The following is a 16,987-nucleotide window of genomic DNA, read 5'->3' as shown; positions in this document are numbered from 1 at the left end:
TTTCAGAACTGCTCAATCACATGTAAGCTTCAACTCTGTGAGTTGAATGCACAGAACAGAAAGAAGTTTCGTAGAATTCTTCTGTGTACTTTTTATTTGAAGAAGTTACTTTTTCTAGTAAAGGCCCCTTAGCGCTCTGAATGTATACTTGCATTATCTATGGAAAGAGTGTTTCAGAACAGCTCAATCAAAAGTAAGCTTCACCTCTGTTAGTTGAATGCAAAAAACAGAAAGTAGTTTCACAGAATGCCTCTGTGTAGTTATTATTAACAGATATACATTTTTCAAGTATAGGCCTCTTAGCGCTCCGAATCTCCAACTGCAGTTTCTACAGAAAGAGTGTTTCAGAACTGCTCAATCAAAAGTAAGGTTCAACTCTGTTAGTTGAATGCACAGACCAGAAAGAAGTTTCGCAGAACGCATCTGTGTAGTTTTTATTTGAAGATATTTCGTTTTCCACTATAGGCCCCTTAGTGCACCGAATGTCCACTTGCAGTTTCAACAGAAAGAGTGTTTCAGAACTGTTCAATAAAAAGTAATGTTCAATTCTATTAGTTGAATGCACAGAACTGAAAGTAGTTTCGCAGAATGCTTCTGTGTAGTTTTTATTTGAAGATGTTCCTTTTTCCAGTATAGGCCCCTTAGCGCTCCGAATGTCCACTTGCATTTTCTACAGAAAGAGTGTTTCAGAGCTGCTCAATCAAAAGTAAGCTTCAACTCTGTTAGTTGAATCCAAGGAACAGAAAGATGTTTCACAGAATGCTTCTGTGTAGTTTTTATTTGAAGATACTCCTTTTTTCACTATAGGCCCCTTAGCGCACCAAATGTCCACTTGCAGTTTCTACAGAAAGAGTGTTTCAGAACTGCTCAATCAAAAGTAAGGTTCAACTCTATTAGTTGAATACACAGAACAGAAAGAAGTTTTGCATAATGCTTCTGGGTAATTTTTATTTGAAGAAGTTACTTTTTCCACTAAAGGCCCCTTAACGCTCCGAATGTCCACTTGCATTTTCTACAGTGAGAGTGTTTCAGAAATGCTCAATCTAAACTAAGCTTCAACTCTGTTAGTTGAATGCAAAGAACAGAAAGCAGTTTCACAGAATGCTTCTGTGTAGTTATTATTAGAAGATATATCTTTTTCCACTATAGGCCTCTTAGCGCTCCGAATCTCCACCTGCACTTTCTACAAAAAGAGTGTTTCAGAACTGCTCAATCAAAAGTAAGTTTCAACTCTGTTAGTTGAATGCACAGAACAGAAAGAAGTTTCAGAGAATACTTCGGTGTAGTTTTAGTTGAAGTTATCCCTTTTTCCACTGTAGGCCCCTTAGCACGTGGAATGTCCACTTGCATTTTCTACAGAAAGAGTGTTTCAGAACTGCTCTATCAAAAGTTAGGTTCCACTCTGTTAGTTAAATGCACAGAACAGAAAAAGATTCGCAGAATGCTTTTGTGTAGTTTTTATTTGAAGATAGTCCTTTTTCCACTATAGGCGCCTCAGCGCTCCGATTGTCCACTTGCAGTTTCTACAGAAAGAATGTTTCAGAACTGATCAATCAAAAGTAAGGTTCAACTCTGTTAGTTGAATGAACAGAACAGAAAGATGTTTCGCACAATGCTTCTGTGCAGTTTTTATTTGAAGATGTTCCTTTTTCCAGTGTACGCCCCATAGCGCTCGGAATGTCCACTTGCATTTTCTACAGAAAGAGTTTTCAGTACTACTCCATCAAATGTAAGCTACAACTCTGTTAGTTGAATGCAAAGAACACAAAGTAGTTTCACAGAATGCTTCTCTGTAATTTTTATTTGAAGATATTCCTTTTTCCACTATAGGCCTCTTAGCACTCCGAATGTCCACTTGCAGTTTCTACAGAAAGAGTGTTTCAGAACTGCTCAATCAAAAGTAAGGTTCAACTCTGTGAGTTCAATGCACAGAACAGAAAGAAGTTTCATGGAATGCTTCTGTGTAGTTTTTATTTGAAGATATTCCTTTTTCCACTATAGGCCCTTTAGATCTCCGATTGTCTAGGTACAGTTTCTACAGAAAGAGTTTTTCAGAACTGCTCAATCAAAAGTCAGCTTCAGATCTGTTAGTTGAATGCACAGAACAGAAAGAAGTTTCGCAGAATACTTCGGTGTAGTTTTTATTTGAAGTTATTCCTTTTTCCACTGTAGACCCCATAGCGCTCGGAATGTCGACTTGCAGTTTCTACAGAAAGAGTGTTTCAGAACTGCTCTATCAGAAGTTAGGTTCAACTCTGTCAGTTCCATGCACAGAACAGAAAGTAGTTTCGCAGAATGCTTCTGTGTAGTTTTTATTTGAAGGTATTCCTTTTTCCACTTTAGGACCCTTAGCGCTCTGAATGTCCACTTGCAGTTTCTACAGAAAGAGTGTTTCAGAACTGCTCAATCAAAAGTAATGTTCAACTCTGTTAGTTGAATGCACAGAACAGAAAGTAGTTTCGCAGAATGCTTCTGTGTAGTTTTCATTTGAAGATATTCCTTTTTCCACTATAGGCCCCTTACCGCTCGGAATATCCACTTGCAGTTTCTACAGAAAGAGTGTTTCAGAACAGCTCAATCAAAAGTAAGGTTGAACTCTCTTAGTTGAATGCACAGAACACAAAGAAGTTTCGCAGAATGCTTCTGTGTAGTTTTTATTTGAAGATATTCCTTTTTCCACTATAGGAACCTTAGTGTACCAAATGTCCACTTGCAGTTTCTACAGAAAGTGTGTTTCAGAACGGCTCATTCAAAGGTAAGGTTCCAATCTATTAGTTGAATGCACAGAACAGAAAGAAGTTACGCAGAATGTTTCTGTGTACTTTTTATTTGAAGAAGATACTTTTTCCAGTACAGGCCCCTTAGCGCTCCAAATGTCCACTTGCATTTTCTACAGAAAGAGAGTTTCAGAACTGCTCAATGAAAAATAAGCTTCAACTCTGTTAGTTGAATGCAAAGAACAGAAAGTAGTTTCACAGAATGCTTCTATGTAGTTTTTATTAGAATATATACCTTTTTCCACTATAGGCTCCTTAGCGCTCTGAATCTCCACCTGCAGTTTCTACAGAAAGAGTGTTGCAGAACTGCTCAATCAAAAGTAAGGTTCAACTCTGTTAGTTGAATGCACAGAACAGAAAGTAGTTTCGTAGAACGCTTCTGTGTACTTTGTATTTGAAGATATTACTTTTTTCACTAAAGGCCCCTTAGCGATCCGAATATCTAGTTACAGTTTCTGCAGAAAGAGTGTTTCAGCACTGCTCAATCCAAAGTAAGGTTCAACTCTGTTAGTTGAATGCACAGAACAGAAAGATGTTTAGCAGAATGCTTCTGTGTAGTTTTTGTTTGAAGATGTTCCTTTTTCCATTATATGCCCCTTAGCGCTCCGAATGTCCACTTGCATTTTTTACAGAAAGAGTGTTTCAGAACTGGTCAATAAAAAGTAAGCTTCAACTCTGTTAGTTTTATGCAAAGAACACAAAGTAATTTCAGAGAATGCTTCTGTGTAGTTTTTATTTGCAGATATTCCTTTTTCCACTATAGGCCCCTTAGCGCTCTGAATGTCTAGATACAGTTTCTACAGAAAGAGTGTTTCACAACTGCTCAATCAAAAGTAAGGTTCAACTCTGTTAGTTGAATGAACAGAACCTAAAGAAGTTTCACAGAATGCTTCTGTGCAGTTTTTATTTGAAGATGATCCTTTTTCTAGTGTAGGCCCCTTAGCGCTCAGAATGTCCACTTGCATTTTTTACAGAAAGAGTGTTTCAGAACTGCTCAATCAAAAGTAAGCTTCAACTCTGTTAGTTGAATGCATAGAACAGTAAGTGGTTTCACATAATTCTTCTGTGTAGTTTTTATTTGAAGATATTCCTTTTTCCACTTTAGGCCTCTTAGCGCTCCGAATCTCCACCTGCAGTTTCTACAGAAAGAGTGTTTCAGAACTGCTCAATCAAAAGTAAGTTTCAACTCTGTTAGTGGAATGCACAAAACAGAAAGTAGTTTCACAGAATGCTTCTGTGTAGTTTTTATTTGAAGATATTAATTTTTCCGATATAGGATCCTTAGCGCTCCGAATATCTACCTACAGTTTTTACAGAAAGACATTTTCAGAACTGCTCAAACAAAAGTAAGCTTCAATTCTTTTAGTTGAATGCACAGAACAGAACATAGTTTCGCATTATACTTCGGTGTAGTTTTTATTTGAAATTATTCCTTTTTCCACTGTAGGCCCCATAGCGCTCGGAATGACCACTTGCAGTTTCCACAGAAAGAGTGTTTCAGAACTGCTCAATCAAAAGAAATGTTCAACTCTGCTAGTTGAATGCACAGAACAGAAAGAAGTTTCGCAGAATACTTCGGTGTAGTTTTAGATGAAGTTATTCCTTTTTCCACAGTAGGCCCCTTAGCGCGCGGAATGTCCACTTGCAGTTTCTACAGAAACAGTGTTTCGGAACTACTCTATAAAAAGTTAGGTTGAACTATGTTAGTCAAATGCACAGAACAGAAAAAAATTCGCAGAATACTTCTGTGTAGTTTTTATTTGAAGATAGTCCTTTTTCCACTATAGGCCCCTCAGCGCTCCGAATGTCCACTTGCGGTTTCTACAGAAAGAGTATTTCAGAACTGCTCAATCACATGTAAGCTTCAACTCTGTGAGTTGAATGCACAGAACAGAAAGAAGTTTCGTAGAATTCTTCTGTGTACTTTTTATTTGAAGAAGTTACTTTTTCTAGTAAAGGCCCCTTAGCGCTCTGAATGTATACTTGCATTATCTATGGAAAGAGTGTTTCAGAACAGCTCAATCAAAAGTAAGCTTCAACTCTGTTAGTTGAATGCAAAAAACAGAAAGTAGTTTCACAGAATGCCTCTGTGTAGTTATTATTAACAGATATACATTTTTCAAGTATAGGCCTCTTAGCGCTCCGAATCTCCAACTGCAGTTTCTACAGAAAGAGTGTTTCAGAACTGCTCAATCAAAAGTAAGGTTCAACTCTGTTAGTTGAATGCACAGACCAGAAAGAAGTTTCGCAGAACGCATCTGTGTAGTTTTTATTTGAAGATATTTCGTTTTCCACTATAGGCCCCTTAGTGCACCGAATGTCCACTTGCAGTTTCAACAGAAAGAGTGTTTCAGAACTGTTCAATAAAAAGTAATGTTCAATTCTATTAGTTGAATGCACAGAACTGAAAGTAGTTTCGCAGAATGCTTCTGTGTAGTTTTTATTTGAAGATGTTCCTTTTTCCAGTATAGGCCCCTTAGCGCTCCGAATGTCCACTTGCATTTTCTACAGAAAGAGTGTTTCAGAGCTGCTCAATCAAAAGTAAGCTTCAACTCTGTTAGTTGAATCCAAGGAACAGAAAGATGTTTCACAGAATGCTTCTGTGTAGTTTTTATTTGAAGATACTCCTTTTTTCACTATAGGCCCCTTAGCGCACCAAATGTCCACTTGCAGTTTCTACAGAAAGAGTGTTTCAGAACTGCTCAATCAAAAGTAAGGTTCAACTCTATTAGTTGAATACACAGAACAGAAAGAAGTTTTGCATAATGCTTCTGGGTAATTTTTATTTGAAGAAGTTACTTTTTCCACTAAAGGCCCCTTAACGCTCTGAATGTCCACTTGCATTTTCTACAGTGAGAGAGTTTCAGAAATGCTCAATCTAAACTAAGCTTCAACTCTGTTAGTTGAATGCAAAGAACAGAAAGCAGTTTCACAGAATGCTTCTGTGTAGTTATTATTAGAAGATATATCTTTTTCCACTATAGGCCTCTTAGCGCTCCGAATCTCCACCTGCACTTTCTACAAAAAGAGTGTTTCAGAACTGCTCAATCAAAAGTAAGTTTCAACTCTGTTAGTTGAATGCACAGAACAGAAAGAAGTTTCAGAGAATACTTCGGTGTAGTTTTAGTTGAAGTTATCCCTTTTTCCACTGTAGGCCCCTTAGCGCGTGGAATGTCCACTTGCATTTTCTACAGAAAGAGTGTTTCAGAACTGCTCTATCAAAAGTTAGGTTCCACTCTGTTAGTTAAATGCACAGAACAGAAAAAGATTCGCAGAATGCTTTTGTGTAGTTTTTATTTGAAGATAGTCCTTTTTCCACTATAGGCGCCTCAGCGCTCCGATTGTCCACTTGCAGTTTCTACAGAAAGAATGTTTCAGAACTGATCAATCAAAAGTAAGGTTCAACTCTGTTAGTTGAATGAACAGAACAGAAAGATGTTTCGCACAATGCTTCTGTGCAGTTTTTATTTGAAGATGTTCCTTTTTCCAGTGTACGCCCCATAGCGCTCGGAATGTCCACTTGCATTTTCTACAGAAAGAGTTTTCAGTACTACTCCATCAAATGTAAGCTACAACTCTGTTAGTTGAATGCAAAGAACACAAAGTAGTTTCACAGAATGCTTCTCTGTAATTTTTATTTGAAGATATTCCTTTTTCCACTATAGGCCTCTTAGCACTCCGAATGTCCACTTGCAGTTTCTACAGAAAGAGTGTTTCAGAACTGCTCAATCAAAAGTAAGGTTCAACTCTGTGAGTTCAATGCACAGAACAGAAAGAAGTTTCATGGAATGCTTCTGTGTAGTTTTTATTTGAAGATATTCCTTTTTCCACTATAGGCCCTTTAGATCTCCGATTGTCTAGGTACAGTTTCTACAGAAAGAGTTTTTCAGAACTGCTCAATCAAAAGTCAGCTTCAGATCTGTTAGTTGAATGCGCAGAACAGAAAGAAGTTTCGCAGAATACTTCGGTGTAGTTTTTATTTGAAGTTATTCCTTTTTCCACTGTAGACCCCATAGCGCTCGGAATGTCGACTTGCAGTTTCTACAGAAAGAGTGTTTCAGAACTGCTCTATCAGAAGCTAGGTTCAACTCTGTCAGTTCCATGCACAGAACAGAAAGTAGTTTCGCAGAATGCTTCTGTGTAGTTTTTATTTGAAGGTATTCCTTTTTCCACTTTAGGACCCTTAGCGCTCTGAATGTCCACTTGCAGTTTCTACAGAAAGAGTGTTTCAGAACTGCTCAATCAAAAGTAATGTTCAACTCTGTTAGTTGAATGCACAGAACAGAAAGTAGTTTCGCAGAATGCTTCTGTGTAGTTTTCATTTGAAGATATTCCTTTTTCCACTATAGGCCCCTTACCGCTTGGAATATCCACTTGCAGTTTCTACAGAAAGAGTGTTTCAGAACAGCTCAATCAAAAGTAAGGTTGAACTCTCTTAGTTGAATGCACAGAACACAAAGAAGTTTCGCAGAATGCTTCTGTGTAGTTTTTATTTGAAGATATTCCTTTTTCCACTATAGGAACCTTAGTGTACCAAATGTCCACTTGCAGTTTCTACAGAAAGTGTGTTTCAGAACGGCTCATTCAAAGGTAAGGTTCCAATCTATTAGTTGAATGCACAGAACAGAAAGAAGTTACGCAGAATGTTTCTGTGTACTTTTTATTTGAAGAAGATACTTTTTCCAGTACAGGCCCCTTAGCGCTCCAAATGTCCACTTGCATTTTCTACAGAAAGAGAGTTTCAGAACTGCTCAATGAAAAATAAGCTTCAACTCTGTTAGTTGAATGCAAAGAACAGAAAGTAGTTTCACAGAATGCTTCTATGTAGTTTTTATTAGAATATATACCTTTTTCCACTATAGGCTCCTTAGCGCTCTGAATCTCCACCTGCAGTTTCTACAGAAAGAGTGTTGCAGAACTGCTCAATCAAAAGTAAGGTTCAACTCTGTTAGTTGAATGCACAGAACAGAAAGTAGTTTCGTAGAACGCTTCTGTGTACTTTGTATTTGAAGATATTACTTTTTTCACTAAAGGCCCCTTAGCGATCCGAATATCTAGTTACAGTTTCTGCAGAAAGAGTGTTTCAGCACTGCTCAATCCAAAGTAAGGTTCAACTCTGTTAGTTGAATGCACAGAACAGAAAGATGTTTAGCAGAATGCTTCTGTGTAGTTTTTGTTTGAAGATGTTCCTTTTTCCATTATATGCCCCTTAGCGCTCCGAATGTCCACTTGCATTTTTTACAGAAAGAGTGTTTCAGAACTGGTCAATAAAAAGTAAGCTTCAACTCTGTTAGTTTTATGCAAAGAACACAAAGTAATTTCAGAGAATGCTTCTGTGTAGTTTTTATTTGCAGATATTCCTTTTTCCACTATAGGCCCCTTAGCGCTCTGAATGTCTAGATACAGTTTCTACAGAAAGAGTGTTTCACAACTGCTCAATCAAAAGTAAGGTTCAACTCTGTTAGTTGAATGAACAGAACCTAAAGAAGTTTCACAGAATGCTTCTGTGCAGTTTTTATTTGAAGATGATCCTTTTTCTAGTGTAGGCCCCTTAGCGCTCAGAATGTCCACTTGCATTTTTTACAGAAAGAGTGTTTCAGAACTGCTCAATCAAAAGTAAGCTTCAACTCTGTTAGTTGAATGCATAGAACAGTAAGTGGTTTCACATAATTCTTCTGTGTAGTTTTTATTTGAAGATATTCCTTTTTCCACTTTAGGCCTCTTAGCGCTCCGAATCTCCACCTGCAGTTTCTACAGAAAGAGTGTTTCAGAACTGCTCAATCAAAAGTAAGTTTCAACTCTGTTAGTGGAATGCACAAAACAGAAAGTAGTTTCACAGAATGCTTCTGTGTAGTTTTTATGTGAAGATATTAATTTTTCCGATATAGGATCCTTAGCGCTCCGAATATCTACCTACAGTTTTTACAGAAAGACATTTTCAGAACTGCTCAAACAAAAGTAAGCTTCAATTCTTTTAGTTGAATGCACAGAACAGAACGTAGTTTCGCATTATACTTCGGTGTAGTTTTTATTTGAAATTATTCCTTTTTCCACTGTAGGCCCCATAGCGCTCGGAATGACCACTTGCAGTTTCCACAGAAAGAGTGTTTCAGAACTGCTCAATCAAAAGAAATGTTCAACTCTGCTAGTTGAATGCACAGAACAGAAAGAAGTTTCGCAGAATACTTCGGTGTAGTTTTAGATGAAGTTATTCCTTTTTCCACAGTAGGCCCCTTAGCGCGCGGAATGTCCACTTGCAGTTTCTACAGAAACAGTGTTTCGGAACTACTCTATAAAAAGTTAGGTTGAACTACGTTAGTCAAATGCACAGAACAGAAAAAAATTCGCAGAATACTTCTGTGTAGTTTTTATTTGAAGATAGTCCTTTTTCCACTATAGGCCCCTCAGCGCTCCGAATGTCCACTTGCGGTTTCTACAGAAAGAGTATTTCAGAACTGCTCAATCACATGTAAGCTTCAACTCTGTGAGTTGAATGCACAGAACAGAAAGAAGTTTCGTAGAATTCTTCTGTGTACTTTTTATTTGAAGAAGTTACTTTTTCTAGTAAAGGCCCCTTAGCGCTCTGAATGTATACTTGCATTATCTATAGAAAGAGTGTTTCAGAACAGCTCAATCAAAAGTAAGCTTCAACTCTGTTAGTTGAATGCAAAAAACAGAAAGTAGTTTCACAGAATGCCTCTGTGTAGTTATTATTAACAGATATACATTTTTCAAGTATAGGCCTCTTAGCGCTCCGAATCTCCAACTGCAGTTTCTACAGAAAGAGTGTTTCAGAACTGCTCAATCAAAAGTAAGGTTCAACTCTGTTAGTTGAATGCACAGACCAGAAAGAAGTTTCGCAGAACGCATCTGTGTAGTTTTTATTTGAAGATATTTCGTTTTCCACTATAGGCCCCTTAGTGCACCGAATGTCCACTTGCAGTTTCAACAGAAAGAGTGTTTCAGAACTGTTCAATAAAAAGTAATGTTCAATTCTATTAGTTGAATGCACAGAACTGAAAGTAGTTTCGCAGAATGCTTCTGTGTAGTTTTTATTTGAAGATGTTCCTTTTTCCAGTATAGGCCCCTTAGCGCTCTGAATGTCCACTTGCATTTTCTACAGAAAGAGTGTTTCAGAGCTGCTCAATCAAAAGTAAGCTTCAACTCTGTTAGTTGAATCCAAGGAACAGAAAGATGTTTCACAGAATGCTTCTGTGTAGTTTTTATTTGAAGATACTCCTTTTTTCACTATAGGCCCCTTAGCGCACCAAATGTCCACTTGCAGTTTCTACAGAAAGAGTGTTTCAGAACTGCTCAATCAAAAGTAAGGTTCAACTCTATTAGTTGAATACACAGAACAGAAAGAAGTTTTGCATAATGCTTCTGGGTAATTTTTATTTGAAGAAGTTACTTTTTCCACTAAAGGCCCCTTAACGCTCCGAATGTCCACTTGCATTTTCTACAGTGAGAGTGTTTCAGAAATGCTCAATCTAAACTAAGCTTCAACTCTGTTAGTTGAATGCAAAGAACAGAAAGCAGTTTCACAGAATGCTTCTGTGTAGTTATTATTAGAAGATATATCTTTTTCCACTATAGGCCTCTTAGCGCTCCGAATCTCCACCTGCACTTTCTACAAAAAGAGTGTTTCAGAACTGCTCAATCAAAAGTAAGTTTCAACTCTGTTAGTTGAATGCACAGAACAGAAAGAAGTTTCAGAGAATACTTCGGTGTAGTTTTAGTTGAAGTTATCCCTTTTTCCACTGTAGGCCCCTTAGCGCGTGGAATGTCCACTTGCATTTTCTACAGAAAGAGTGTTTCAGAACTGCTCTATCAAAAGTTAGGTTCCACTCTGTTAGTTAAATGCACAGAACAGAAAAAGATTCGCAGAATGCTTTTGTGTAGTTTTTATTTGAAGATAGTCCTTTTTCCACTATAGGCGCCTCAGCGCTCCGATTGTCCACTTGCAGTTTCTACAGAAAGAATGTTTCAGAACTGATCAATCAAAAGTAAGGTTCAACTCTGTTAGTTGAATGAACAGAACAGAAAGATGTTTCGCACAATGCTTCTGTGCAGTTTTTATTTGAAGATGTTCCTTTTTCCAGTGTACGCCCCATAGCGCTCGGAATATCCACTTGCATTTTCTACAGAAAGAGTTTTCAGTACTACTCCATCAAATGTAAGCTACAACTCTGTTAGTTGAATGCAAAGAACACAAAGTAGTTTCACAGAATGCTTCTCTGTAATTTTTATTTGAAGATATTCCTTTTTCCACTATAGGCCTCTTAGCACTCCGAATGTCCACTTGCAGTTTCTACAGAAAGAGTGTTTCAGAACTGCTCAATCAAAAGTAAGGTTCAACTCTGTGAGTTCAATGCACAGAACAGAAAGAAGTTTCATGGAATGCTTCTGTGTAGTTTTTATTTGAAGATATTCCTTTTTCCACTATAGGCCCTTTAGATCTCCGATTGTCTAGGTACAGTTTCTACAGAAAGAGTTTTTCAGAACTGCTCAATCAAAAGTCAGCTTCAGATCTGTTAGTTGAATGCACAGAACAGAAAGAAGTTTCGCAGAATACTTCGGTGTAGTTTTTATTTGAAGTTATTCCTTTTTCCACTGTAGACCCCATAGCGCTCGGAATGTCGACTTGCAGTTTCTACAGAAAGAGTGTTTCAGAACTGCTCTATCAGAAGTTAGGTTCAACTCTGTCAGTTCCATGCACAGAACAGAAAGTAGTTTCGCAGAATGCTTCTGTGTAGTTTTTATTTGAAGGTATTCCTTTTTCCACTTTAGGACCCTTAGTGCTCTGAATGTCCACTTGCAGTTTCTACAGAAAGAGTGTTTCAGAACTGCTCAATCAAAAGTAATGTTCAACTCTGTTAGTTGAATGCACAGAACAGAAAGTAGTTTCGCAGAATGCTTCTGTGTAGTTTTCATTTGAAGATATTCCTTTTTCCACTATAGGCCCCTTACCGCTCGGAATATCCACTTGCAGTTTCTACAGAAAGAGTGTTTCAGAACAGCTCAATCAAAAGTAAGGTTGAACTCTCTTAGTTGAATGCACAGAACACAAAGAAGTTTCGCAGAATGCTTCTGTGTAGTTTTTATTTGAAGATATTCCTTTTTCCACTATAGGAACCTTAGTGTACCAAATGTCCACTTGCAGTTTCTACAGAAAGTGTGTTTCAGAACGGCTCATTCAAAGGTAAGGTTCCAATCTATTAGTTGAATGCACAGAACAGAAAGAAGTTACGCAGAATGTTTCTGTGTACTTTTTATTTGAAGAAGATACTTTTTCCAGTACAGGCCCCTTAGCGCTCCAAATGTCCACTTGCATTTTCTACAGAAAGAGAGTTTCAGAACCGCTCAATGAAAAATAAGCTTCAACTCTGTTAGTTGAATGCAAAGAACAGAAAGTAGTTTCACAGAATGCTTCTATGTAGTTTTTATTAGAATATATACCTTTTTCCACTATAGGCTCCTTAGCGCTCTGAATCTCCACCTGCAGTTTCTACAGAAAGAGTGTTGCAGAACTGCTCAATCAAAAGTAAGGTTCAACTCTGTTAGTTGAATGCACAGAACAGAAAGTAGTTTCGTAGAACGCTTCTGTGTACTTTGTATTTGAAGATATTACTTTTTTCACTAAAGGCCCCTTAGCGATCTGAATATCTAGTTACAGTTTCTGCAGAAAGAGTGTTTCAGCACTGCTCAATCCAAAGTAAGGTTCAACTCTGTTAGTTGAATGCACAGAACAGAAAGATGTTTAGCAGAATGCTTCTGTGTAGTTTTTGTTTGAAGATGTTCCTTTTTCCATTATATGCCCCTTAGCGCTCCGAATGTCCACTTGCATTTTTTACAGAAAGAGTGTTTCAGAACTGGTCAATAAAAAGTAAGCTTCAACTCTGTTAGTTTTATGCAAAGAACACAAAGTAATTTCAGAGAATGCTTCTGTGTAGTTTTTATTTGCAGATATTCCTTTTTCCACTATAGGCCCCTTAGCGCTCTGAATGTCTAGATACAGTTTCTACAGAAAGAGTGTTTCACAACTGCTCAATCAAAAGTAAGGTTCAACTCTGTTAGTTGAATGAACAGAACCTAAAGAAGTTTCACAGAATGCTTCTGTGCAGTTTTTATTTGAAGATGATCCTTTTCCTAGTGTAGGCCCCTTAGCGCTCAGAATGTCCACTTGCATTTTTTACAGAAAGAGTGTTTCAGAACTGCTCAATCAAAAGTAAGCTTCAACTCTGTTAGTTGAATGCATAGAACAGTAAGTGGTTTCACATAATTCTTCTGTGTAGTTTTTATTTGAAGATATTCCTTTTTCCACTTTAGGCCTCTTAGCGCTCCGAATCTCCACCTGCAGTTTCTACAGAAAGAGTGTTTCAGAACTGCTCAATCAAAAGTAAGTTTCAACTCTGTTAGTGGAATGCACAAAACAGAAAGTAGTTTCACAGAATGCTTCTGTGTAGTTTTTATGTGAAGATATTAATTTTTCCGATATAGGATCCTTAGCGCTCCGAATATCTACCTACAGTTTTTACAGAAAGACATTTTCAGAACTGCTCAAACAAAAGTAAGCTTCAATTCTTTTAGTTGAATGCACAGAACAGAACGTAGTTTCGCATTATACTTCGGTGTAGTTTTTATTTGAAATTATTCCTTTTTCCACTGTAGGCCCCATAGCGCTCGGAATGACCACTTGCAGTTTCCACAGAAAGAGTGTTTCAGAACTGCTCAATCAAAAGAAATGTTCAACTCTGCTAGTTGAATGCACAGAACAGAAAGAAGTTTCGCAGAATACTTCGGTGTAGTTTTAGATGAAGTTATTCCTTTTTCCACAGTAGGCCCCTTAGCGCGCGGAATGTCCACTTGCAGTTTCTACAGAAACAGTGTTTCGGAACTACTCTATAAAAAGTTAGGTTGAACTACGTTAGTCAAATGCACAGAACAGAAAAAAATTCGCAGAATACTTCTGTGTAGTTTTTATTTGAAGATAGTCCTTTTTCCACTATAGGCCCCTCAGCGCTCCGAATGTCCACTTGCGGTTTCTACAGAAAGAGTATTTCAGAACTGCTCAATCACATGTAAGCTTCAACTCTGTGAGTTGAATGCACAGAACAGAAAGAAGTTTCGTAGAATTCTTCTGTGTACTTTTTATTTGAAGAAGTTACTTTTTCTAGTAAAGGCCCCTTAGCGCTCTGAATGTATACTTGCATTATCTATAGAAAGAGTGTTTCAGAACAGCTCAATCAAAAGTAAGCTTCAACTCTGTTAGTTGAATGCAAAAAACAGAAAGTAGTTTCACAGAATGCCTCTGTGTAGTTATTATTAACAGATATACATTTTTCAAGTATAGGCCTCTTAGCGCTCCGAATCTCCAACTGCAGTTTCTACAGAAAGAGTGTTTCAGAACTGCTCAATCAAAAGTAAGGTTCAACTCTGTTAGTTGAATGCACAGACCAGAAAGAAGTTTCGCAGAACGCATCTGTGTAGTTTTTATTTGAAGATATTTCGTTTTCCACTATAGGCCCCTTAGTGCACCGAATGTCCACTTGCAGTTTCAACAGAAAGAGTGTTTCAGAACTGTTCAATAAAAAGTAATGTTCAATTCTATTAGTTGAATGCACAGAACTGAAAGTAGTTTCGCAGAATGCTTCTGTGTAGTTTTTATTTGAAGATGTTCCTTTTTCCAGTATAGGCCCCTTAGCGCTCCGAATGTCCACTTGCATTTTCTACAGAAAGAGTGTTTCAGAGCTGCTCAATCAAAAGTAAGCTTCAACTCTGTTAGTTGAATCCAAGGAACAGAAAGATGTTTCACAGAATGCTTCTGTGTAGTTTTTATTTGAAGATACTCCTTTTTTCACTATAGGCCCCTTAGCGCACCAAATGTCCACTTGCAGTTTCTACAGAAAGAGTGTTTCAGAACTGCTCAATCAAAAGTAAGGTTCAACTCTATTAGTTGAATACACAGAACAGAAAGAAGTTTTGCATAATGCTTCTGGGTAATTTTTATTTGAAGAAGTTACTTTTTCCACTAAAGGCCCCTTAACGCTCCGAATGTCCACTTGCATTTTCTACAGTGAGAGTGTTTCAGAAATGCTCAATCTAAACTAAGCTTCAACTCTGTTAGTTGAATGCAAAGAACAGAAAGCAGTTTCACAGAATGCTTCTGTGTAGTTATTATTAGAAGATATATCTTTTTCCACTATAGGCCTCTTAGCGCTCCGAATCTCCACCTGCACTTTCTACAAAAAGAGTGTTTCAGAACTGCTCAATCAAAAGTAAGTTTCAACTCTGTTAGTTGAATGCACAGAACAGAAAGAAGTTTCAGAGAATACTTCGGTGTAGTTTTAGTTGAAGTTATCCCTTTTTCCACTGTAGGCCCCTTAGCGCGTGGAATGTCCACTTGCATTTTCTACAGAAAGAGTGTTTCAGAACTGCTCTATCAAAAGTTAGGTTCCACTCTGTTAGTTAAATGCACAGAACAGAAAAAGATTCGCAGAATGCTTTTGTGTAGTTTTTATTTGAAGATAGTCCTTTTTCCACTATAGGCGCCTCAGCGCTCCGATTGTCCACTTGCAGTTTCTACAGAAAGAATGTTTCAGAACTGATCAATCAAAAGTAAGGTTCAACTCTGTTAGTTGAATGAACAGAACAGAAAGATGTTTCGCACAATGCTTCTGTGCAGTTTTTATTTGAAGATGTTCCTTTTTCCAGTGTACGCCCCATAGCGCTCGGAATGTCCACTTGCATTTTCTACAGAAAGAGTTTTCAGTACTACTCCATCAAATGTAAGCTACAACTCTGTTAGTTGAATGCAAAGAACACAAAGTAGTTTCACAGAATGCTTCTCTGTAATTTTTATTTGAAGATATTCCTTTTTCCACTATAGGCCTCTTAGCACTCCGAATGTCCACTTGCAGTTTCTACAGAAAGAGTGTTTCAGAACTGCTCAATCAAAAGTAAGGTTCAACTCTGTGAGTTCAATGCACAGAACAGAAAGAAGTTTCATGGAATGCTTCTGTGTAGTTTTTATTTGAAGATATTCCTTTTTCCACTATAGGCCCTTTAGATCTCCGATTGTCTAGGTACAGTTTCTACAGAAAGAGTTTTTCAGAACTGCTCAATCAAAAGTCAGCTTCAGATCTGTTAGTTGAATGCACAGAACAGAAAGAAGTTTCGCAGAATACTTCGGTGTAGTTTTTATTTGAAGTTATTCCTTTTTCCACTGTAGACCCCATAGCGCTCGGAATGTCGACTTGCAGTTTCTACAGAAAGAGTGTTTCAGAACTGCTCTATCAGAAGTTAGGTTCAACTCTGTCAGTTCCATGCACAGAACAGAAAGTAGTTTCGCAGAATGCTTCTGTGTAGTTTTTATTTGAAGGTATTCCTTTTTCCACTTTAGGACCCTTAGCGCTCTGAATGTCCACTTGCAGTTTCTACAGAAAGAGTGTTTCAGAACTGCTCAATCAAAAGTAATGTTCAACTCTGTTAGTTGAATGCACAGAACAGAAAGTAGTTTCGCAGAATGCTTCTGTGTAGTTTTCATTTGAAGATATTCCTTTTTCCACTATAGGCCCCTTACCGCTCGGAATATCCACTTGCAGTTTCTACAGAAAGAGTGTTTCAGAACAGCTCAATCAAAAGTAAGGTTGAACTCTCTTAGTTGAATGCACAGAACACAAAGAAGTTTCGCAGAATGCTTCTGTGTAGTTTTTATTTGAAGATATTCCTTTTTCCACTATAGGAACCTTAGTGTACCAAATGTCCACTTGCAGTTTCTACAGAAAGTGTGTTTCAGAACGGCTCATTCAAAGGTAAGGTTCCAATCTATTAGTTGAATGCACAGAACAGAAAGAAGTTACGCAGAATGTTTCTGTGTACTTTTTATTTGAAGAAGATACTTTTTCCAGTACAGGCCCCTTAGCGCTCCAAATGTCCACTTGCATTTTCTACAGAAAGAGAGTTTCAGAACTGCTCAATGAAAAATAAGCTTCAACTCTGTTAGTTGAATGCAAAGAACAGAAAGTAGTTTCACAGAATGCTTCTATGTAGTTTTTATTAGAATATATACCTTTTTCCACTATAGGCTCCTTAGCGCTCTGAATCTCCACCTGCAGTTTCTACAGAAAGAGTGTTGCAGAACTGCTCAATCAAAAGTAAGGTTCAACTCTGTTAGTTGAATGCACAGAACAGAAAGTAGTTTCGTAGAA

Source organism: Symphalangus syndactylus, chromosome 18 (assembly GCF_028878055.3).
Source record: "Symphalangus syndactylus isolate Jambi chromosome 18, NHGRI_mSymSyn1-v2.1_pri, whole genome shotgun sequence".
NCBI lineage: Eukaryota > Metazoa > Chordata > Mammalia > Primates > Hylobatidae > Symphalangus > Symphalangus syndactylus.
This window is presented reverse-complemented; position numbering follows the sequence as displayed.